This window comes from Triticum dicoccoides, chromosome 6B, assembly GCF_002162155.2.
Source record: "Triticum dicoccoides isolate Atlit2015 ecotype Zavitan chromosome 6B, WEW_v2.0, whole genome shotgun sequence".
Classification (NCBI taxonomy): domain Eukaryota; kingdom Viridiplantae; phylum Streptophyta; class Magnoliopsida; order Poales; family Poaceae; genus Triticum; species Triticum dicoccoides.
In genome coordinates this window covers 119132688-119156722 of record NC_041391.1, presented here as the reverse complement: position 1 = coordinate 119156722, position 24035 = coordinate 119132688, and the positions used below count along the sequence as shown (strand labels likewise).

At 47.0% G+C, this 24035-nt stretch overlaps 1 pseudogene; it reads right to left on the bottom strand.

Moving 5' to 3' along the window:
• Positions 1-17664: 17664 nt before the first annotated feature.
• On the bottom strand, positions 17665-18332 carry LOC119320871 (annotated as a pseudogene).
• Between the last annotated feature and the right edge of the window lie 5703 nt (positions 18333-24035).

Below are 24035 nucleotides of genomic sequence, written 5' to 3'. Positions count from 1 at the left end.
CTACTAACTGGAGGCCCAACCCGAATTGTTGTTTTTTTTGCCTATTTTCAGTATACCGAAGGAAAGGAATATCAAACGGAGTCCAAACGGAATGAAACCTTCGGGAGCGATCTTTTTGGAACAAACGCAATCCAGGAGACTTGGAGTGTACGTCAAGAAGAAGCCGAGGCGGCCACGAGGGTGGCCGATGTGCCCAGTAAGGGTGGGCGCGCCCCTGCCTCCTGGGCCCCTCGTGGCTCCCCTGACTGACTTGCTTCTCCTATATGTATCTACGTACCCCAAAAACATCCAGGAGAACCACGAGAAATTATTTCCACCACCACAACCTTCTGTATCCGCGAGATCCCATCTTGGAGCCTTCGCCGGCGCTCCGTCGGAGGGGGAATCGACCATGGAGGGCCTCTCGATCACCACCAAGGCCTCTCTGATTAGTTTTGAGTAGTTTACCATAGACCTTTGGGTCCATAGTTATTATCTAGATGGCTTCTTCTCTCTCTTTGATCTCAATACAAAGTTCTCATTCCTCTTCTTGGAGATCTATTCGATGTAACTCTTTTTGTGGTGTGTTTGTCGAGATCCGATGAATTGTGAGTTTATGATCAAGTTTACCTATGAGAAATATTTGAATCTCCTCTAAATTCTTTTATGTACACTACAAAAAAATACACTTCCATGATGATACGTGTTTGTCACAGTAGGTCGCATTTTTGTTATGCATGTACATCCATGACAAATTTATGACAAAATCAAGATAGTCATACCTGTGCTGTCGTAGAAGTGTTCCATGACATTACCAAAATTATCATCACGGAAGTGTCCACTTCCATGACGATAAATCGCGCGTCATAGAACTGCTTTCGTCAAGGGTGACCAACACGTGGCATCCACCATAACGGAACACCGTTAAGCTATCAGGTCGGGTTTTGGATCCGATAACCCGTTAACAGCCCTGACCAATGGGGATTTTCCACGTGTAAAATCAACATTGGCTGGAGGAAACACGTGTCGGCTCACCGTTGGGGCATATGTCATCCGTTCATTGGACCGAAGGTGCCTATGATACGGCGGCACATGGCACGGCCCAACAAAGGCCCATTCCTATGAAAAGGCCAGCCCGTTTGACTTGGTCAAAAGGTGGCGGGCCGGCCCACGGAAAGCCTGTTAACGACCTGTTCGCATATAGCCCATTTACAGCCTCCTAACCCAGGGCCCGTTACACCCTATCCGAATTAGGCCCAGTAGCATCATCTGGGCCGTCCAATATGATTCAGCCCATTTTAACGTCTGGCCCGTGTGTGGCCCATGACTTCTTTCGGCCCATATGAGGACCTTTGTAACTCTTGGCCCATTAATGGCCCGTGGTGAAACTGGCCCGTAATGAATAGTGCATCACTTTATACCCATTAACGACCCGTTATTCCATTTGGCCGTTTCCAGCCCAAGTTATCTTTCGGCCTTCTCAGGGCCCATTGATTCTTGGGCTCATTTGGAGCATTTGGTTACATACGGCCTGTTACTGTCATTTTCTGCTTGTGGGCCAAATTCAGCCCGTCGTTATAGTCGGCCCGTTTGCGGACCGTTAATACGTTGGGCCCTTTTCATGTCAAAAAAACCCGTTGGGCTGTTTTCATAGAGTTATCAAATACAGCCTATTAACGACCCGTTATGGTCCACGAATAGTACGGCCCATGATTGGTGAAATGATGATATGCCCCGTAGAAGGCCCATGGATCCTACGGCCCGTATGAGGCCCATGGATAGTACGGCCCGTAGAAGGCCCATGGACCCTACGGCCCATAGAAGGGCCATTGATCCCTAAGGCCCGTATAGAAGGCCGATGGATCCTACGGCCTGTATAGAAGGCCAATGGTCCTACGGCCGAACGAAGGCCCATGGTTCATACGGCCTGCAGGAGGCCCATGGTTACAACAGTCCATGTGTTGCCATGATTATTTTGGCCTAGTTTCCAAAAATAGGCTATTGTGGCCACTAGAAAAACACAGAAAAAGAACTGCAGTGACTACAAGCAAACAACTAAACGAGACAATAAGGAAATAAATAAGCAAGCAATTAAGGCTAGCCTATTACCGCTATTACACATATTACATCCACTGGGCATCAAAGTTCGCCACCAGTGCAAATATAGGGAACAAAGCAGCATATTACATATACTTGGCCGTCAAAATTGGACACCAGTGCAAATAAACATGGCAGCAAAACAAGAGCATAACTGAAACAACTTCAGAAGAGCTCAAGAAACGTTATCCTGGGTATCCACCATGCTGGCAATAAGCTTAGCAAGTTGACTAGCTTTGTCCTGTTTGGCGCTAAAATCCTCCAACGCTTGCTGTTGCACTAGAAAGTATGCATCTGAATGCTCCAGGGACTTCCGCAGTCCTTCTGCTTCTTGTCGCAGCACAGCTGATCGATGTCCTTCAGCTTGTAGTTGAGACTCAAGAAACTGAACTGATTCAGACAGTGAGTTTGAATAGCTTGTGCAAGCGGTAGTGGCCAGTAACTCGAACACTAAACCAAGACATGACTTTGGGGTTGTCTCACTGTCTTCAAGATAGTCTTCCTTAGCTGTTTTATCAGCTTTGTTGGAGACCAACAAGGATGTGTCACTATCCTGAACCTTATCTGCATTACTTCCTTTACCACTGCTTAATAAGGCGCTCTTCCCCAATATTCTGTCAGCATTCTAAAATAAGAAACAAGCAGACACATAACAAGTTTAGCATGTACTAGTATATGACGCTCATTTTGGTAAACCAGTTCATTAGTAAGGTGGACAGGATTAAACTACCAACTGTTCTATTGCCAAGTACTAGTACATAATAAAAGCATCAAACAAACATATATCTATGTCCTATGGTCACTGCATTGTCTTGCCAAATCAAAATAGAGACACAGTTCAAATCATATCAGTTCAAGACAAAGCAGCAGTGAGAGAATACAAAGCGTGGGAAACTACACGACACAACAAGATTTTAGATGGGTACCACGGGTCTACATGTACAACAACACTATTGGCTCTGTTGTGATGCTAGTAATGTGCATGATATGAAATTCAACTGTATACACAATTGAAATAGAAATCAAAAGAGCTATTGATAAGAGCAAACCTGTTAAAGAAACATGCGTGAACATACCTGCCGTGCCATTGGAGTTTCGATTGGATCCTTCAATTTAAAAATAAGTTTGTATGAGTAAATACAATGATACAAGAGCAAAGCAATCATAGTTAAAAAAGGCGCGCCTAAGCGAGTGCTTAAGCGTGCCTAGGCTCTAGGAGTTGGCAAAACGCATTGCGCATAACTACGCTTAATCTGTGCATAACTGCGCATAAGCATGCGCTTTGGTCAGTAAAGTGCAAGGCGGTGGCAAAATGCACAATTAACGCCTAGCGCTTTTTTGAACTATGATAGCAATGGAATCTTAAATTAGAACAGTTGTTCTTCAGGTTTAGTGTCAGGACCCCGACTCGATGACACATAGGTCTAGCATGTAACACCTCATATCAATTTGCGGCCTCACGCACGGTATTCCCACGGGTGTCGCCTTACCTTTGCCCGGGACCGTTTGCGCCTTTTGGCACACGTATATGATAGTGTCGCTAGCACCCATATGATAAGGAGCCCGGGCTGACATGGCTAGTCGTAAACCCAAAGTGGCACAGACTTACAGGGACAGGCATCCACGACCCAGCATCGAACGTGTCGGTCATCAGCAAGTGGGTCCGGGCTGTAGCACTGGGCTAGAAGGACTCCGGTAAACCGGGCTGTAGCGGGCTAACAGGCCTCCGGTACTCAATGCGTGACATTTCCCCGAAGGGACAGACACAGGAACGAAGAAGGACACATGCCGGCCAGCCTAAGTGTTCCGGAGCAGTAGCAAGCTACCATGGCTCAGTGGAAACACTAGGAGACATTTCCCGGTAAGAGAGGCTACTAAAGATAAACAACTAGATAGTCAGATCCCACACATACCAAGTATTTCAATAACATACACACAATATGCTCGATATGTGCAAATACAACATGGCATCACAACATGACTCTACAACTCAAGTATTTAATTAGGCTCCGAGGAGCGAGATATTACAAACAAGGGTCTCATGACCCAACAATCAGAGCATACAAATTAAGCACAAGCGGAAGCTATCATGTCTGAGTACAGACAACTATAAATGAAAAAGGCTGAGAAGCCTGACTATCTACCAGATACTGCCGAGGGCACAAGATCGTAGCTGAGGTATCAAGCTAAACGTCGAAGTCCACGCGGAACTACTAGCGAGACCGAAGTCTCTCTGCAAAACATAAAATAGGCAAACGTGAGTACAAATGTACCCAGCAAGACTTACATCAGAACTATCTACATATGCATCATTATCAACAAAGGGGATGGTGGGGTTTAACTGCAGCAAGCCAGCTTTGACTCGGTGGCTATCCTGAACTACGACTGCAATGTAACTCTTTTGAGGTGGCGCACACGAGTCCACATATTCACCATATCAATACACCACTATGGATCCGCTCCCGTCTCCCTACGAGAACGCCATCAATAGCACTCACGCTTATCTTGCGCATTTTAGAGTATCCACTTTCACTTGTCTATGAACTGATATAAGCAACCCAGAAGTCCTTTTCCGCGGACACGGCTATTCAAATAGATGATGTTATCCCTGCAGGGGTGTACTTCTTCATACATGTTTCCACCACTTAGCGTCTGCACACGACATGTGCTCGGCAGACTTCAAGCGAAAGCCGACGTGGGTGTAGACCACGACCTACCTAAACACTCAAGTCTCTAGTCCAGGTTTATCGCCTATTCGGGTTCCATCCATGAGGAGATCCGGCCGGAGTTTCGCTCACAGCCCCAAACGATGTGAACAGGGTTCCGTGACACCAAACGGGCGCCCGGTATACCCGGCCACGTGCCTACCGCATCACAGCCCACCCCTATGGTCAGCGCTGTCCACGGCCTCCAGCATACTACAAACACCAGAAACTACTTGCAACTCCTGGACAGAGGACAAGGGTGATTAAGAAGTCGAGCGGGGTCATATTTCAGGGCCCAATGTATGGTAGTAGCTGAATCATGGATCACAAACACAGAACTCAGTTCCTGAGGACGGCTGCAATGAGACAACCCACCATGTACTCCTACATGGCCTCTCACCGCTACCTTTACCAAATCGTGTTCACACACTTAGCTCACACACAGTAGGACATGTTCACACGCCTCTGATTCATCCCCGATGAATCAGACCTGACTCAACTCTAAGCAGTAGCAGGCATGACAAACAAGCATGAATGAGTAGGCACAATAGGGCTCAAACAACTCCTACTCATGCTAGTGGGTTTCATCTATTTACTGTGGCAATGACAGGTCATGCAAAGGATAAAGGGGTTTAGCTACCGCAGCAAGTAACAGATGAATCGGTGTTGTCCTAATGCAGTAAAAGAGAGCGGGAGCGAGAGAGTAGGATTGTATCGAAATGAACAAGGGGGTTTTGCTTGCCTGGCACTTCTGAAGATAACATTGAGTCTTCATCAGTGTCAACGATCACAACGTCGGAACATCGTCTACCGGGAGGGAACAGATACCGGCAACAAAGAAGAAATACAATCAATGCAATGCACAATATGATGCATGCTCATGACATGGCAATATGAATGTGTTTTGAGTTAATGCAACTAGCAACAGATTAAATGAAGTTGGTTCGAATACAAGATTCAAATTCAAACTCCATATGTGATTATTCAAATGCCATTTAATTGATTTGTGCTAAACAGCAGCTATAAGTTGTTCTAACATTCATGAAAATGGTACAGATGGATTCCTTGAATTTTTCTGATAATTTTTCATATATAAATTATTTAATTTGGAGTTACGGTTGAATTTCTATGATTTTTAGAAGTTTATACAATTTTCTGGAATTTCCTGAATTAAAATAAATCCAGAAAACCTATTACTACGTAAGCATGACTTCACGGTGACGTCAGCAAGTCAACGGCGTTGTCCAGGTCAAATCTGGATTTTTGGAGGCTATTCTGGATTTTTGAATTAATTCATAAGTATTTGAATTTGGACATATAAATCTTATAATATTTTTAAATGTCCAAATAATCATGAAAGTACTTGGGGGCTATTGGAAATAATTCAAATAGTGCCCACAATTTTTGTCAGGATTTTATAAAATGAGTTAGTATTTTTACTAATTCAAAACATATCAAAAACAAATAGAAAACAGAACAAAAGTAGAAATTAGAGAGAGAGAGAGAGAGAGAGAGTACCTGGGCCGCTTACCTGGCCTTACCTGTAGCCGGCCCATTAGGCAGCCCAGCCCACCAGGCAGCCGTGCCATCTTCAACCTCTGCCAGTAGGCAGAGGCGATGACGCACGCGCTCGCTGGGAGGCCTCCACCTCCTGCTTCCACCGAGGTGTTCCTGAGCCTCCCCCTCACGCCACCGCGATGCCACGAACCCCCCTGGTGGCCCCTCTCTCCTCTGCCTCACTCGCTGCTCTCCCTTCCCTCTCTACTCTCTCTCCCACGCGACCACCGAAAGCAGCCGGAGCCCGCCGCTCGCCGTAGTCGTGGCCACTGGCCACCACACCCCCTGCCGACATGAACATCGACTCCGCCGCGATGCCTCGCGTCTCCAAGCAGAAGAACGCAAGCCCGGACGGCCCTCTTCCCCGCCAACGCTGCCGTCCTCGACCTCGGCTGCCTGAGATTGCCGTCGTCGATTTTGCCGGGTCCAGCGCCTCCCCGAGCCCTTTGATACGGTCATCGACCCCGCTGTGAGCTCCTCTTCTTTTCCCCCCTCTCTCCGCGCTCATTTGCTCGCTGTAGCTGCAACCCCCAGCGCGGCCGAAGCTCACCGCCGCCGTCCATGGCGCCACTATGGTAACTGCGGCCACAACTCGCACTTGAGCACTGCCGCGAGCTCAGCGGGTCATCACGAACCCAACGCCGCCGCTATAGCTCCTGACTTGCACCACAGCACCCCGTGCCGCTCGGGGCCGAACTCTGGCCGCCGCAAAAGTTGCCGCCGCCGTCGATTTAGTCCAATCTGGCGTGAGCTGTTGCCGCCCTTGGATGCGCGAGACTCCCAGCTTTCCGTAGCCACAAACCACGTCCAAAACCGAGCCCTATGGGCGTTTTTCGAGCCGGGCCGCCGTCTCGGGCCTCGCCGGCGTCGAGTCGCCAGCGAGTTTGACCCCACCGACCCTATTTGACCACAGGTGGGGCCCAGTTTGACCCGCCGAGTCAATGACAGGTGGGTCCTAGCACTGCTAATTAATCTAGGGTTAGTACTAATTTAATTAGTTAGACTAATGACACTGACACGCGGGACCCACTGGTCAGGTTTGACCTGGGCCGGCCGTTGACCTGCTGACATCACTAATACGTCATGCTGACACTGTAAATGTTTTCTGGAGTTTTAAATAAATCAGAAATGATTTATTTATTTCAGAAAATATCCAAAACTTCTGAAATTCATATAAATTCAACCGTAACTCCAAATGAGATAAATTATATATGAAAAATGATCAGAAAAGTCCAATCTATCCATCTGTATTATTTTCATGCATGTTAGAACAACTTATGACTACTGTTTAGGACAATTCAATTAAATGGCATTTAAATAACCACATGTGGAGTTTGAATTTGAATCTTGGATTCAAACCAACTTCATTTAATCTGGTTTTAGTTGCATTAGCACAAACCATAGCATATTGCCATGTCACATTCATGCATCATATTGTTGCATTGCATTGATTGTGTTCTCCCTTGTTTGCCAGTATTTGCCCCCTCTTAGTAGACGATGTTCCGACGATGAGTTCGATGACACCGATGAAGAACTATACTATCTTCAGAAGTGCCAGGCAAGCAAAACCCCCTTGTTCATTCCGATAAAATCCCACTCTCTCGCCCCTGCTCTCTTTTACTGCATTAGGACAACACCGATTCAACTGTTACATGCTGCGGTAGTTGAACCCCTTTTCCTCTGCATGACCTGTCATTGCCACAGTAAGTAGATGAAACCCACTAGCATGAGTAGGAGTTGTTTGAGCCCTGATGTGCCTACTCATTCATGCTTGTTTGTCATGCCTGCTACTGCTTAGAGTTGAGTCAGGTCTGATTCATCAGGGATGAATTGGAGGTGTGTAAACATGTCCTACTGTGTGTGAGCTAAGTGTGTGAACACGATTTGGTAAAGGTAGCGGTGAGAGGCCATGTAGGAGTAAATGGTGGGTTGTCTCATTGCAGCCGTCCTCAGGAACTGAGTTCTGTGTTTGTGATCCATGACCAGCTACTACCACGCATTGGAATGCTTAAGTGCCCCTCTCGACTTATTAATCAACTTGATCTCTGTCCAGGAGTTGCAACTAGTTTCTGGTGTTTGTAGGTAGTGTTAGTAGTCTACCAAGTGGCACCCGGTACAGGTGGGCTTGGGATAGACTAGGCACAATGGCACGGTGTACCAAGCGTAGATCCACCCGTCGAGGTGGGCTTGGGAACCCTGCACACATCGTTTGGGGCCGTGACCGACACCCCAGCCGGATCTCCTTACGGATGGAACCCGAATAGACGATAAACCTGGACGAGAGACTTGTGTGGTTAGTCAGGTCGTGGCCGACACCCTCGCTGGGCTTCCGCTTGAAGGTTGCCGAGTACATGTCGTGTAAACGGCGGTAAGTGGTGAGAGCGTGTGTGAAGAAGTACACCCCTGCAGGATTAATATGATCTATTCGAATGGCCGTGTCCGCGGTAAAGGACTTTTGGGTTGCCTGTACAGTTCATAGACAAGTGAAAGTGGATACTCTAAAATACGCAAGATAAGCGTGAGTGCTATGGATGGCATTCTCGTAGGGAGACGAGAGCGGATCCATAGTGGTGTATTGACATGGTGAATAAGTGGACTCGTGTGCGCCACCTCAAAAGAGTTACTTGCAGTCGTAGTTCAGGTTAGCCACTGAGTCAAAGCTGGCTTGCTGCAGTTAAACCCCACCATCCCCTTTGTTGATAATGATGCATATGTAGTTACTTCTGATGTAAGTCTTGCTGGGTACATTTGTACTCACGTTGCTTTATTTATATTTTTGCAGAGAGACTTCAGTCTCGCTAGTAGTTCCACGTGGACTTCGACGTTTAGCTTGTTACCTCGGCTACGATCTTGTGCCCTCGGCAGGATCTGATAGACAGTCAGGCTTCTCAGCCTTTTTCTTTTGTAGATGTCTGTACTCAGACATGTTAAGCTTCCGCTTGTGCTTGACTTGTTTGCTCTGAATGTTGGGTCATGAGACCCATGATTGTAATATCTCGCTCCTCGGAGCCTATTGAATAAATGCTTGAGTTGTAGAGTCATGTTGTGATGCCATGTTGTATTTGCACATATCGAGCATATTGTGTGTATGTTATTGAAATGCTTGGTATGTGTGGGATCTGACTATCTAGTTGTTTATCCTTAGTAGCCTCTCTTACCGGGAAATGTCTCCTAGTGTTTCCACTGAGCCATGGTAGCTTGCTACTGCTCCGGAACACTTAGGCTGGCCGGCATGTGTCCTTCTTCGTTCCTGTGTCTGTCCCCTCGGGGAAATGTCACGCGATGAATTCCGGAGTCCTATTAGCCCGCTACAGCCCGGTTCACCGGAGTCTTGCTAGCCCAGTGCTACAGCCTGGATTCACTCGCTGATGACCGACACGTCCGTTGTTGGGTCATGTATGCCTGTCCCTATAAGTTAGTGCCACTTTGGGTTCACGACTAGCCATGTCAGCCCGGGTTCTTTGTCATATGGATGCTAGCGGCACTATCATATACGTGAGCCAAAAGGCACAGATGGTCCCGGGCCAGGTAAGGTGGCACCCGTGGGAATACCGTGCATGAGGCCGCAAAGTGATATGATGTGTTACATGCTAGATCGGTGTGACTTAGGATCAGGGTCCTGACAGGTAGCGCGTCAATTATGTGCGAACAATGAGCAAGCGAGCCCTTAAAGGCTTGTAAGAAAAAGGGAGGGAGAAGGAGAGAAATATAAGGCAGCTAATGTGTAAAAAATAGACAGAGGAAGGAGACGAACATAGAGTCCGGCGCTAGGCGTAGAATCTTCGTAGGCGTGCTGCGTTCCATGGGTTCGGCTCGAGTCGGTTATCCGATGCATTTCGCAGACGGTACGCTCCACCAGTCAGGACTTGGTCGATTACGAAGGGACCTTCCCATTTGGGCTTGAGTTTGTCCTTTTTCTTGTCCGGCAGGTGTAGAACTAGTTCGCCAACATTGTAAGTTTTGGCCCGTACTTCTCTACTTTGATATCTTTGAGCCTGCTGTTGATAGAATGCGGAACGGGCTTTTCCCACGTTGCGCTCCTCCTCCAATGCGTCCAAACTATCCTGCCGATCGAGCTCGGCTTCTCTTTCTTCGTACATGCGCACGCGAGGTGAGTCATGAATTATGTCGCAGGGCAGGACTGCCTCTGCGCCGTATACCATAAAGAATGGTGTGAATCCGGTAGTGCGATTTGGCATGGTCCGCAGCCCCTAGAGTACGGAGTCGAGCTCCTCTACCTAGTGCGTGTTAGATTCCTTGAGGTATCGCACTAATCTGAGTTTGATGCCGCTCATGATTAGACCATTAGCTCGCTCGACTTGACCATTAGTTTGTGGGTAATAGACTGAAGCATAGTCGAGCTTGATGCCCATGTTTTTGCACCAGAGTTTAACCTCGTCGGCCGTAAAGTTTGTGCCGTTGTCAGGTGATGATGCTGTGGGGGACGCCGTAACGGTGTACAACCCCTGATATGACGTCTATCACCGGTCCGGATTCGGCCGTCTTAATAGGCTTGGTCTCTATCCATTTGGTGAATTTGTCCACCATGACCAGTAGGTATTTTTGCTTATGGGTTCCTCCTTTAAGGGGTCCAACCATGTCAAGCCCCAATATAGCAAAAGGCCAGGTAATGGGTATAGTTTGGAGGGCGGCAGGTGGCATGTGGCTTTGATTAGCAAATAATTGGCAACCAACGCATCGCTGGACTAAGTCCTGAGCATCTGCCCGGGCCGTCGGCAAATAAAATCCAGTACGGAAGGCCTTGCTTACCAGGGCCCGGGCTGCGGCGTGGTGCCCGCCGAGGCCGGCATGAATTTCACCCAGAAGGTTCCGCCCTTCCTCTTCGGAGATACACCTTTGAAGGACTCCGGTGGTGCTTTTCTTATAAAGCTCTCCTTCGTGGACTTTATAGGCTTTAGATCGCCGTACTATGAAGCGTGCCTCATTTTGGTCCTCAGGAAGTTCCTGCCTAGTTAGGTAGGCAAAGAATGGTTCTGTCCACGGGGCAATTACTGCCATTATTACCTGGGCTGAGGGTGTTACCTCGTTGGCGGAGTCTTCCATTGTGTCAGAATGTTCGATGTCAGGTGGTGCGGCTAGGTCCGGATTGTAATTTCTGGATTCCCCTTCCCACTATACGGATGGCTTAAATAGCCTTTCCAGGAAAATGTTGGGGGGGACTGCATCGCGCTTTGCACCGATGCGTGCCAAGACTTCTGCTGCCTGATTGTTTTCCCGGGCAATATGGTGAAATTCGAGCCCTTCGAACCGAGCTGACATATTTAGGACGGCATTGCGATAAGCTGCCATTTTCAGATCTTTGGCATCAAAGTCTCCATTTATTTGGGATATCGCGAGGTTCGAATCCCCACGCACCTCTAGGAGTTGAATGCCCATGGAGACTGCCATCCGGAGGCCGTGTAGAAGGGCCTCGTATTCGGCTGCATTGTTGGAGTCCGTATACATTATCTGGAGTACATATTGGACTATATCTCCTATTGGGGACGTTAGAACGACGCCAGCCCCCAGACCGGCTAACATTTTGGAGTCGTTGAAGTGCCTGATCCAGTTGGAATATGTGCCGTACTCTTTAGGGAGTTCGGCTTCGGTCCATTCAGCGACAAAGTCAGCCAAAACTTGCGACTTGATAGCTCGCCGTGGCTTATAGGTTATGTTGAACGGGAGGAGCTCAATGGCCCATTTGGCAATCCGGCCCGTCGCGTCGCGGTTGTTTATAATATCATTAAGAGGTACTTCGGAGGCTACAGGATTTGTCCTTCTTTGGTACCATCACCAGGTTTGCTAGCCAGTCCGGATGTTTTATATCTCTGATGAATCCGGATTCCAGTAGTTTGGCTAGCTCCTCTCCCATGGCGTGTCTCTTAGGTTCGGAGAAACGCTGAAGATCCTGCTTAATAGGCTTGAATCCTTTTAGGATGTTCACACTATGCTCGGCCAGCCTGCGTGGGATTCCTGGCATGTCTGAAGGGTGCCAGGCAAAAATGTCCCAATTTTCGCGTAGGAATTCTCTTAGTGCGGCGTCTACATCAGGGTTTAGTTGTGCCCCGATGGAGGCCGTTTTTGTAGGGTCCGTTGGATGGACTTGGAACTTGACTATTTCGTCTGCCGGTTTAAAGGAGGTGGACTTGGATCTTTTGTCGAGTATCACGTCGTCCCTGTCCACCATGGAGCGCAACGCAGTTAGTTCCTCGGCCGCTTGGGCTTCGGATAATGCCTCGAGGGCCAGTGCGGCTGTCTTGTTTTCGGCGCGGAGCGCTATGTCTGGATCACTAGCAAGAGTGATAATTCCGTTGGGTCCGGGCATTTTGAGCTTTATGTACCCGTAATGGGGTATAGCTTGAAAAATCGTGAATGCCTCTCACCCTAACAGAGCGTGGTATCCGCTGCTGAATGGGGCCACTTGAAATGTGACTTCCTCGGATCTGTAATTATCCGGCGTGCCGAACACCACATCTAGTTTGATTTTTCCTGTACAACACGCTTCCCGACTAAGGATTATTCCTCTAAAGGTTGTGTTGCTTCGCTCAATGCGGCTCCAGTCTATTTCCATTTTTCGAAGGGTTTCCTCATAAATGAGGTTCAATTTGCTGCCACCGTCCATGAGTACCTTAGTAAGCCGAAAGCCGTCCACTATCGGACTGAGGACCAGTGCGGCTGGTGCTCGGGCTGTCCGGAATTTAGGTTCGTCACTGGCATTAAAGGTAATAGCCATGTCACTCCATGGGTTTATTGTCGCTACCTGGTAGACTTTGGTAAGGCTGCGGAGTGTTCGTTTCCTTGCATTGTTTGATGCGAAAGTCTCGAAGACTGTTGATACCGTACTGGCGTTCCTGGGGTGGTGCTCTGCGGATTCTGCAATTAGAAGCTCCTCGCCACTTCTGGCCACCTGTCAGAGTATCCAACATGCTCTAAGGCTATGAGTTGGTGTGACGCCCTCTGTACTATGAATTTTACTGGGTCCATTGAGCCATCCCTCCAGTACGGTTCCATACCCTATAGAGGGTTTTTGTTTTTTGTTGTTTGGCCCAGGTGCCTGGCGATAATGCGCCCTTTTGTTTCGGACTGGGATTGTATTCAGGGCCGGATTGTCCCAGAATTTTGTTTCGGTTTTCCAAACGCTTTCTGTCGCACAGTACTTTCGTACTATGGATGCCAAGTCAGCGAAGCATGTAATTTCACTGCGACTTATGGTGTTGAGGATCCCGATGTCCGTGCAATTATTGCAGAAGAATGAAATTGCATCCTCCTCGCGGCAGTCATCTATCCTATTCATAACCAGGAGGAATCTGGCCCAGTAATGGTGTACTGTTTCTGTGGGCTCTTGCCGAATTTGGGATAGATCCCTTATATTAGGGTGGGCGGGTGGAGTTAAATCTGGAACCTCGCCCAAACATAAGACTCAGGGGCTAGGAAATTTCCGAACTCGGAAGCTTGGGTTCTTGGACGTTGTCCAATGAATCAGGCCCGCTGCCTGACTTTAGGTTCAGGGCTTGAGTGACGTCCTCCCCTCCGCGGGTGTCCGGCTTGGAGGGATCAGGAATCCGGACACATATGGTCCTTAGGATGGGTGAAGATTCGCCGCATTGGTCCTCCACCACTTCAACGTGGTGGGTGACCTAGGGAGAGTCAATCTCTCTCGGATCGGGTTTAAGCCCAATCTGATCGTAGTCTGTAGCGACTCCCAGGGCGGCGATGCGATCCAAGAGCTCATTTAAGGAAGAGAGCTCCATCGGATCTAACTGCTCGGCAAGTTCCAAGATGACATGGAGATCGCTTTCGATGACCCGAGAAGTCATTGTCGGCGCGGCGGCCGAACATGCGGTCATTAGAAAACCGCCTAGTCGGAGAGTTTGGTCGATAGCCAAATGTCCTTTAGCAACAACGCCGTCTTTAAAGACGGGGTGCGGCATCCTTCCTGACGGTGACGACACAGAGGAACTCTCAATGAAAGCACCAATGTCGGTATCAAAACCGGCGGATCTCGGGTAGGGGGTCCCGAACTGTGCGTCTAGGCGGATGGTAATAGGAGACAAGGGACACGATGTTTTTACCCAGGTTCGGGCCCTCTCGATGGAGGTAAAACCCTACTCCTCACTACTAGGAAAAAGGCTACTAGCAGCGCGGGTACCCGCGCTCCTAGTATCATGCTACAACTAATAGTTAGTAGTAGCGCGGGGTAAACCCACGCTGCTACTAACATTTTACTGGTAGCGCGGATGTCACCCGCGCTGCTACTAACGAAATAGTAGTAGCGCGTCTATAGTACCACACGCTACTAGTATCCTGAATACTAGTAGCGCGTCTATAGTACCGCACGCTACTAGTATCCTGAATACTAGTAGCGCTCCATTTCACCCCCACGCTACTACTAACTAGTTAGGAATTAAAAAAATAAAATCCATCAATTCCATTTTGTGCATACAATTCTAACAACTAAAACAAGCCCAAATTTGTAATAAACCAGCAGCATTACACATCATTCCAAATTGAAGATTTATAGTAAACCTGGAGCATTAGAGCATATCCATACATCTACACTTATTGCCTAGTCACTTATTCCCAGCTAGTGCAAACACAGTTGAAAGCAAACAAAAATGCATAAAAACACCAAACAGTGGCATTCTATCCCTCCAAATGATTTGCTCCCTCTCCATCCTTGCAATCATTTTCTTCTCCCTTATGTGCTTCTCCCATTTATGAATCCAATATTTCTGTAAAGAGCAAAGAACCAATTAAATTAAATTTCAGCTGACATATATTTCCTTGCATGTTGTGATGTAAAGTAGCTACGGGAATAAATATACGTAAACAAAAAAGTGAGTGATTTCTATTAACAAGAGATTGCCTATGTAATAGCTACAAACAAATGAAATTAATTTCTAGATAATATATATTGCCAACCAAGCCTAGATGAACTATATATTGCCAGGTAATAGGACATATCTAATTTTCACATTAATTGCCTTTAGTTTTCTTCAAAACTAAATATACTTAAACTTAGATCATTTCATATAGATGTTCAAAGGATAATACGGCTAAAAAATCCAATTTCTTTGTTTTTTGAAGGTGTTTAAAAGGAAAGCATTAACACATAATTTCTTTGGTGGTGATATCTTTTGTTGCAACATTACTTAGCAAGTGGGAAAAGAAGGATGATTTCAACCGAACTGTGAAAGAAGAGCAAGGGAAATCATGGTTAATTATCATAGTATACTACAAGAAGTTAAACAGGACAGTGCCCAACTACACAAGAATCATGGAATTGATGGCTAATTAGTACTCAATCCACTCTTTGAAACACAACCTTCTTCTTTTTACCTGTTTCTGTCATAATATACTGATAAACCTATTAAAATTGTTAATTAACAAAGACCCATGATAAATCTATATGCATACGAATTTATGAGTATGAGATCTAAATAGCTACTCCCTCCGCGCACAATATAAGAGCGTGTTAAAAACACTCTTATATTATGGGACAGAGGGAGTAAAACTGAACAGGTGGCCCATGTCTAACACAAGATATTACCTGCATAGTAATGCTGACTAGTAGAAGAGAATCTCATGAATCACGTGTGATGGAGATGACTGGTCGACTATACACTACATAGATGGCCTAACATCGACAGCAAGTCCTTTAGAAGAAACAGTCAAATTATTGCCTGACGACTAACCTGAAACTGAAAGCAACCGGCCAGGAATGAAACAAGATCTTTTTCCCCTTCCTACACGACTCTCATGCATTACACACACATGAGGTGAGGTCATGGTCCTCTTCTCCTTTCAATGGTCTATGCTTCTAGAAGAAGCCACGTGTGCCATTCACTAAGAAAAAAAAGTCACCCATGAAGAATTTTGGTACTAGGCAGTTAGGATGTCATCAGTGGCTAACATCATACACGTGGCGTGGCAAATCCTATGATTCAAAGAACACTCATAAAAAACAATCTTGAGGATAAAAAAATAATCCAAAACCTATGAATCATACAGGAAATATTTCTTGAAGTTCGGCAATCTTCTTTGTTTCTTTCTTTCACGGTGTGTGCAAACCTACACTGGAGAGAAATACAAGAGGCATTCAGGGAAGTGTAGCCCATTGGGCTTCGGTTGGGTCCGCGGCAAACAAGCAAGGAAGTAAGTGGGCTGCACAAGGTAGCCCTGTCAAGCATCCTGTAAGTGGGCTGCATGTAATATTACAGATACAGAACTGACAAATGATCTTCATATTAAGCAGATACCACTTTCTAAGGTGCAAACATCTAAGGAAACTTAGTTGCTGCTAATCATGGAAGCGATCAACAACTGCTTATCTTCCTACATCAATTTGGACAGTTACAGTAAGCAAAGATAGCATTATAATCCCAGCCAACTACGTATATAACTAGAAAAAAATGATGAAAACAAGAAGACTGTCCAACCAATTGACTACAATTATTGAGGAGATGCATGGAGAGTGCTAGTATTAAAATCGGGCTTGCAATCTAGGCTCGATCGAAACTGAAATTGAAATCGGCCTTGCTATCTAGGCTCCTCCACCTTTCACAGCGGTGGAGCAAACTGAAACTGAAATCGGCCTTGCAATCTACTACAAACCCTCTACAAAATTCGTATTGAAACTTTTTTTAAACAGCCTCTATAAGGCCGAAAACTGGCATACGAAAACAATGCGCTCAGGATACTAACTTTCGGGAGAACAAGCTAAAACGATGGCTGCTCTCAAACCATACATCCAAACGACGCAAATAAATACTCTACGGAAAGCTTGGAACTTGCTTTACAAATTTCATATAGAGGCAAATCGAAATTCTAAGAATAACTAACTCGTTTTTCACCTAGAAGCTGGCTGTCCAGATTTGACAGTGCAGTTTTTAACAGAACCAGATTCTTATCTGACAGAAGTAGCACCCAACAAAATGCAGATAGACATGTAACTAAATTATGCAACTGAACTTTTAGCAGGAAGCAAGCACTCACCAAAATTCAGACAGGCATGTAACTAACTTCTGTAATAACTGAATTTAGCAGCAGGCGAGCACCCAACAAAATTCAGATAGGCATGTAACTAAATTCTGCAACTGAATTTCTAGCAACAAGGAAGCACCTAGCAAAATTATGATAGGCATTATACTAGATTATGCAATACAATGTTTATCTTACTCAGAAGCAAAGCAGGTATCCACCAAAATTCAGTCTGACAGCCACATGTAACCCAAATTCAGACATACTACATGTAACCCAAATTCTTCTACAACTGAACTTGTAACCACAAAATTCAGACAAGCAAGCAACCAAATCAATTGGGTCATCACTGAGTCACCTGCAGCACAACGGAGTTGATGACATCAGCGTATCTGACGACAAGGTTGAGCGACATACAGCGGGCGGGGCCATGGCGTAGCACCTAGTGCGGCCCCTCTCGACCTTGCCGAGCTTTTCGAGGTTGAGCACGACGACCATGGTGAGCATGACGGCGACGCCGGCGCCGAGGGAGTGGTTCGTGAAGGTGAGCGTGTATGCGGGGTACCGGTTGAGGAGGTCCTGGAGCAGGTCGCACTCCCTGTCGAGCACCCAGCCAGCGGCTCGGAGGAGGCCGTTGTGGACGCAGCCGCTATCGAAGCAGTGCTTGCCGAGGCGGTTGTTGAGGAGCGTGCGCATGGTCGAGGTAGACGAGGTAGGGCGCGACCCGGCCCCCGTGTCGGCATAGGTGCGGCGGCGCATGATGTTTGAGGGGTCGAGGAGGAGGGGCGCCGCGACGAGGAGGTCGGGCGGGGCGTAGTTGGCCATGACGAGGCGGCACATCCTGGGCACGAGCGCGAAGTCGGCGGCGGCGGCGTGGCCCCAGGTGGTGCTGTCGTGGTGGCCGGAGTGGACGCACCGCTTCCATGCCCTGCGGAGGGGCGTTGAGGAGAGGAGGTAGGAGCGGAGACAGGATTGGGGATCTGGATCGGGCGCTGAGTGTTTTTTCTGAGACATGTCGTGGGATGGTTGGTGGGGTGGGAGCAGATGCAGGTGGTAGCGTGGGGTTTATAACCCGCACTACTACTATCGACTTAGTAGTAGCGTGGGTTTATAACCCACGCTACTACTACGGCTGGTCCCGGGAGGCACAGTGGAAATAACTTAGTAGTAGCGAGGGGTAAAAACCTGCGCTACTACTATCATGTTATTAGTAGCGCGGTTTTCTCAAGCTCGCTACTGCTAATTAGCAGTAGCATTCGTTTTTAAACCGCGCTGCTGCTAAGATTCTGTGTATAAGGCTTTCCCTAGTAGTGCCTGCTTGATTAATATTGATGATATGGGTAGTACAAGAGTTGATCTACCACGAGATCAGAGAGGCTAAACCCTAGAAGCTAGCCTATGGTATGATTGTTGTTCGTCCTGTGGACTAAAACTCTCCGATTTATATAGACACCGGAGAGGGCTAGGGTTACACAGATTCGGTTACAATGGGAGGAGATCTACATATCGTATCGCCAAGCTTGCCTTCCATGCCAAGGAAAGTCCTATCCGAACACGGGACAAAGTCTTCAATCTTGTATCTTCATAGTCTGGGAGTCCGGCCAAAGGTCATAGTCCGGCCATCCGGACACCCCCTAATCCAGGACTCCCTCACCCACCCAAATGGCTGATTCACAGGAAGAGTAGTTTAATGTACAAACATTGTCGACAAATGGAAATGTAATGAAGAAAAGGATGGGTAAGATATCATTCAAATATATGATGCCTGGTTAAACAGGATGGCACTGCACATTTCACATATATTATGGCTGGCTAAAAGACATGAGACTGCATAATTCCCATATATGATATAGAAACTAAACAGGAGGCATTACAGAACATGTCTAAACTAAGAAGATGACATATATGATGTAAAAAATAGGCACTGCAAGGCAACATATGCATGATATGATTAACATCATCATGCCAAGTTAGAGCAAACACCTTGGGGGGTAAATAGGAGTGGTCAGCGGCATCTGAATCCGCCTTAGAACAGATATCTTCCTCTGGATTACAATCTGGAGAGGGGTGGAGAGGGTTTGCCATTGAACCCACCATGGAGCGATGTCTGCATGACATTGTGTTGCCGCGCAAAACTCTTCTCTTTTTCTCTACATGTTCAGCATGACTATGTACAATATCTGACATGCATACGAAAAAATATGGTGAGATTATGTAAGGAGAGCATGCAGAAATTTAGAGTGATGGTAACAACCAGTGGATGGATCCAAAAATAATTATAGCAGGCTGATGATTGCTTTAAGTTAATAAAAAGACAGATGATGATTGCTTTACTATTTGTTTCCCACCCAAGATGAACAAGATAGGCATGCCCTACGTGAACCAGATATTAGATAGACATACTAATCATGGTTGCCTCGATATGTGCCCGACAACTAATTTAGAACTCAAGTTTGAACATGAATTTGGACCTGAGTTGGGAGTCCAAGAGCTGAACAGGACGATAAAGTAGCAGGTAAGTTTAAGCAATGCATAACATAAGCAGAAACAAAAGAGTGCGACCTCTCTTGTGGACCCGTGTACTCCTCAGGTTCATCTGCTGAGTCGATGATGGTGATGCCATTGGGGTGCGTGCCAGCGCCAGGGAAGGAGATCTGAGGCGGCGAAAGATGGTCAGAAGTCGTGATGTCTGGTTTGGTGGATGCTTCTGTCGATGGAGTAGCTCAGGTGAGGTGGACGACCTCACGGCAGGAGCGGGACAAACCACACAAAGTTCCCTTCGACACGTACCTGTAACTGAAGTAATTCTGTAAGGGCTCATTTAGCTTGCATGATTCTTAAAACGCAGTGATAGGAAAAACACCAGAATAGGATAGGACAATGCACATGGTAAACAGAGCATTTGTAAACACATGATTTCTATCAGCTTGGGTGTTTGGTTTACAGGAATTGGAAGAGCAGAGGAATGCAAAGAAAGATGGCCAAAATAAAGAGAAACCATATGAAAGCATGTACAGTTAGAATGTTATTCTAGCACTAATGCACTTACTCTTGTTTTCATGCATTGGATTTTGAAAAGTAGGTCCAGGTGGATGGTTTGCTTCATTCCTTTCAACAAAATGCATGAATAATTGAATAGTAGAGGGCCATTGGAAAATTCCTATTGCTATGTTTTTCTGTTGAACCAAAATAGCCCTAATGGATCGACATGAATGTATAGTAATAAGTGACGCAACAAGTGTACAACCTCTTTGCCGTAGCCGTGTTGACCTCAGCATCATTGGGTTGGTCGCTGAAGCAGTTGAGGCAGAGGTGGCTGTCGGAGGTGTGGAGGAAGATATGAGGAATCTGTAGACGGCATCCAGGGCACTGCTATGTTGTGATGGATCATTCAGTTATTGGAGCAGCTCCGGTGAGCTATAAGACGTCAAGACTGAAGCAGCGCAAGACAAACATCGTCAATCTCAAGTAGGATTCTAATAGCATCTCCAATAGATGATGATAAATGGATGTAAAATTAACATCACCAAAAACCACCTGACTACAACAGATGAGGTAAAAACTGTTGACTCTGAACTTAACTGTCGAAGCGGAAATTAACTATGGAATCTGAATGCTACTATCGAAACTGAATGCAATGGTAGCAGAGAAACACTTGACATGTAGTTTAGGGAGGGCCTGCAGTTCATCTTCAACCTGCACACCCCTGAGCCACCTGCCACCACCGGCAGAACCGTCGGCCCCAGCGCCACCTCGCCGCCCCAAAAAAACTCGCCACCGCCGCCCCGACCAGCCCTCTAGGCCCCTTGCCCCCACCCTGAACCCTAAGATAGATAGTGGGGTACCTCTCCGGTGAGCCCCCGTCCCTGCTGCGGGTGGTTCTTCCTTAACTCTGGCGAGCCCCGCCCCCAACCCCTGAAAATCGACTGACCCAAAAGTCAATTCAGTCGACTGAAGTGTGGCTTAATCGGAGCAGAGCAGCAGCACGAGCGAGGGGGAGAGCAGCAGCAGCAGCTGGGCGAGCGAGCGATCGAGCGAGAGCCGGAGCATCAGTAGCAGCGCGAGCGAGCGAGCGAGAGCCGGAGCAGCAGTAGATCCAACTGGTATGGATGCCGCCGCCAAAGGGGCCTCGCACTGAGGGAGAGCCGCTGTGGAGATGTCGCCCGCGATGCCAGCTTCAAGGTAGCCGCTCCATGGCGGTGCGGGATGGAGCACCGTCGGTGCCGGGAGGTCGAGTTAAGGAGAAGGTGCAATGTGATGAGTGTAGAACCTCTTTGGTGGCGCTGAGTAGGCCTCGGCTTCGTCCGAGGAGTCGGTGAGGATGCTGCGGTTCCGGTGGAGAAGGTTAAGGCGGTGCTGTGGGGATGGAGCAGCCGCGATAGACTAGGCGATCATCAGAGCAGCTCCTTGGAGCTGGAGGACGGGGCGGCTGAACCGGCGGGACGGCGAGATGGACGACGGATCCTCATCTGGGGAGGTGGACGAGGGACGTCGAGCTGTTGCGGTGGACGACATCGTCGGAAGAGGCTCTGGCTGGGCAGCAGTGACGTGACTGACGGAGGAGGGTGGGGTTTCGTGGCTAGAGCGGAGAGGTTATGGCGGTCTGGGATTTCGAATGGCGAAAAGGGGGCGATGGGAGGGGGTGAAGCATGACTTAGGGACGCGCTTGTCCAAAATGTAGGGTTTGTTACAAAAGTACCCCCCACCGATTTGAACTAGCGGCCCTTTCGGCTCAGGGTTAGAAGGGGGATTTCGTGTGTCGGGATTTGGCAGCTGGAGGTAGTTTTCGCGCGCATTGTAATTTCCGGATAGCAAGGCGCGGGTTGTGAAGGCGCCAGTTTTGGGAGCACAATATCTGAAATTTTGGGGATATAACAAGACGCGGGTTGAATTTTAGGGACAAGCCTAACGTGTATAATATTGTACTTGTACGCACCAAATCAATTTGCACTTCCCTCAACCAAAAAGAAAATGAAAAAAATAAAACTATTCACACGACACAAAGAGAGAGTCTTGCCCTGTTTTACTATACAAATGCTATTCAAAGCTACTCCCTCCTTCCATCTATATAGGGCCTAATGCATTTTTCGATGCTAACTTTGACCAAATATTAGAGAAATGATATATGACATGCAACTTACACAAAGCACACCGTTAACTACGTCTCTGAAAGGTTCTTTCAATGATATAATTTTCACATTGTGCATGTCATGTACTATTAATCTTGTCAATAGTCAAAGGCGGTCTTTAAAATCTCATTATGCCCTATATAGATGGAAGGAGGGAGTATGAATCCATGTTAGGTCCGACTAATTTTTTCGCTTTGCTGTATAATGCATGTAACCTACTCGTACCAACATTTTAGTGCATTCCAAATGTCTATACTACCGCTGCAATTCGAACTAAATTTGAATTCGTTTCTCTATTTCAATAAGAATCTACTATCATGATTGTTCCCAACTTCAACCATCATTCATGTATTACCTTAATAACACACCACATGATTACTATAGAGAAAGATATGAACTATGTGTACTACATGAACTCGAATACTATTTTTTGAATACACTTGATGTTGATTCCAAATAATAGTACATTTGATGTACTAACTATATATTCATAATCTAAACCATGTTCCTTACGTACACCATGTTTATCACACAAAGTATAGTGCCCCGCCCCCTACATTATGACAAGTATTTAGACCTGAGTTGCAAAAGCCACACATTAGCCCAAATTAGAATCAATGTTGTACATTATGATATCTTCTTCAAGTATCCGTATCCACCTTTTTATAATGCATTATGATCTTTGTTCATCTTTTACACCTTCACGATCCTCTTCTATTTGTAGCTAGCTAGCGCTAATTTCTATCGTGCATGCACATGCCCGCCCCCTCACACACCCTTAGCATCCCCTCCATCGCGCACGTTCATTATTTCTCTTTAGGTCGTCCACCAGCAGTGTGTGTAGGCCCCCGGCTCCTTCTTTCTGGCACACACCGGTCGATATACCTCTCTAGCCAAGTGTGCCTACAACAAACACATATATACTTCCTCTCTTCTCTTCTCACCGTCCATGCCCCCATATGTCCAATACGATTCCACGCAGGTGCACACTCCCAGCCCTCTTTTCATTAGTCACATGCTCGCACACTCCTCCCCCCTCGACATGGTAGGCCTCTCGCACCACCTCCTAGCCACACTCTCTCCCCCTGTCTGCCTCTCCGCACCTTATTTGCTTCTAACAAATGCAGGCGTGTATATGAACTGATCTCCCTACATATAGCCAGGTTGACTATAATTCATTTTCACCAAGCACCGATACACTTACCTCGCTAGTTATGTCTCTCTTTTTCTCGGACACACGACGGTTGATCTTCCTATGTAGTTACGCATGCTTACCACAACCATATCTTCTCCCCTCATCATCCTTGAATACCTCCCGACCCGTCTCTCACATGCACGTGCATAGACAGACAGACATCCCCCGCCCTATATTATTGATCTTGCACTCATACCCTCCGTTTGTCTAGCAGGCCTCTCCCACCATTTGTGAGACGCCACTCCACCACCAACCCTCCGACGGTCTACCTTTGTCTTTTTCCCAACCTTATTCCTCTGCTACACATATCCATGGATGTCGATCAATCTCCCTCAATACATAGCTAGGTCTCTCTCCTTCCCCAGACATATACTAGTCGACCGGTCTCTACCC